This window comes from Myotis brandtii, unplaced genomic scaffold (assembly GCF_000412655.1).
Source record: "Myotis brandtii unplaced genomic scaffold, ASM41265v1 scaffold39, whole genome shotgun sequence".
NCBI lineage: Eukaryota > Metazoa > Chordata > Mammalia > Chiroptera > Vespertilionidae > Myotis > Myotis brandtii.
Window position 1 is genome coordinate 1,455,274 of NW_005364953.1, and position 1,939 is coordinate 1,457,212.

General features: G+C 42.0%; 1 pseudogene; it reads left to right on the plus strand.

Annotated features, from left to right (window-relative positions):
* Positions 1-759: 759 nt before the first annotated feature.
* On the plus strand, positions 760-1,233 carry LOC102263832 (annotated as a pseudogene).
* Positions 1,234-1,939: the final 706 nt, after the last annotated feature.

Consider the following 1,939-nt stretch of genomic DNA (forward strand, 5'->3'; position numbering starts at 1 on the left):
CCCCAAAGCTATTGAATATACATTATTCTCAAGTGCTCACAGGACATTTTAAAAGATAGATGACATACTGGGTCACAGGCAAAGTCTCTTGAAATTTAAGAAGATTGAAATCATATCAAGCATCTTCTCAGATCACAATGGAATAATATTAGAAATCAACTACAATAAAAACAATTAAAAAATTCAAACACTTGCAGGCTAAATAGCATGCTATTAAATAGTGATTGAGTTATCAAAGAGATCAAAGAAGAAATTAAAAACATACTGGAAACAATTCATGTTCGACACAGTATTGTAAGTACTAGCCTTAGGGATTAGACAAGAAGATGAAATAAAAGGCATCAAAATTGGAAAAGAAGAAGTAAAACCATCATTATTGGCAGGTGACATGATATTGTACATACAAAATCCTAAAGACTCCATCAAAAAACTATTAGACTTGAGCACGTCCGGCGCAGTACTTAGGGCTCCAGGGTTGTGGAGTCACTCTTCCTGATTATCCACATCTGGTGGGGGCTGGGCCAGGAATGGGAGCTGTGCCACATCGCTGGCACCTTCCAGGCGACCTACTGAGGCGTTGAGCGGGTCCCATCTGGAGCTCCCGTGTGCCCCTGCCCCAACCCTAGCGCCTGTAGCCGCCCCTCCCTGTGCAGCCCAGAGGGTCTGGGGCCCATCTAGAAATCCCCACCGCAGCCACAGGCCCCAATGACTCTAGCTTCCAGTCTTCCCCTGTCTGGTCCATAGAGATGGTTGGTTACCATGGGGAAGCTTTCAGCCAAATGCCTTCTGGCAGGGGACCCTGCAGTGGGCAAGACCGTCCTGGCGCAAATCTTCTGCAGCGAAGGAGCCCACTTCCAGAGCTACACCCTGGCAATGGGGGTAGATTTGGTGGTGAAGACGCTGCCAGTTCCTGACATGGGGAACAGTGTGGAGCTCTTTATTTTTGACTCTGCCAGCAAGGAGCTGTTTTTGGAAATGCTGGATAAATTGTGGGAGAGTCCTATTGTCCTGTGCGTCATCTACGACATGACCAATGAGCAGTCCTTCATCAACTGCAGCAAGTGGCTGGAGAAGGCATGGTCACAGGTGCCAGGAACCTCCCTCCCAGGTGTGTTAGTGGGCAACAAGACAGACCTGGTCAGCAGACGAGTAGTGGAAGCGGCGCAGGCCCAGGAGTGGGCGCTGGGCCAAGGCCTGGAATGTTTTGAAACATCCGTGCATTACTCACAATAGCCAAGATGTGTAAATCACCTAAGTACCATCGATGGATGAATGGATAAAGAAATCGTGGCATATATATATATGCAATGGAATATTATACAGCTATAAAAAAGAAGTCCTGACATTTGCAACAACGTGGATGAAACATGAGAGAGTTATGCTACATGAAATAACTAAGAGAAAGACAAATACCATATTGGTCTAATATGTGAAATCATAAACAAACAAACAAACAAACAAACAAACAAAACAAGCTCATAGATACCAAGAACAGATTGGTGGTTGCCAGAGGTAGAGGTGGGAGAAATGGAGGAACTGCTTGTTGATTTGTTTTTAGTTTGAATAAATTTAATTTAAAAAGAACTATTAGGCTTAATAAATGAATTCAACAATGTAGCAGGATACAAAATTAACACCCAGAAAACTGTAGCTTTTTTATACACCAACAATGAACTTACAAAAAGAGAAAATAAAAAATCAATCACATTTACCATTGCAAAAATAAAAATTAAGATACCTAGGAATAAACTTAACTAAGGAGTTAAAAGACCTGTACTCGGAAAACTACAGGATGTTTAAAAAAGAAATAGTGGAAGACATAAACAAATGGAAGAATATACCATGTTCATGGATTGGTAGAATCATCATCATTAAAACGTCCATACTACCCAAAGCAATCTATAGAGTCAATGAATTCCCCATTAAAATACCAACGGCA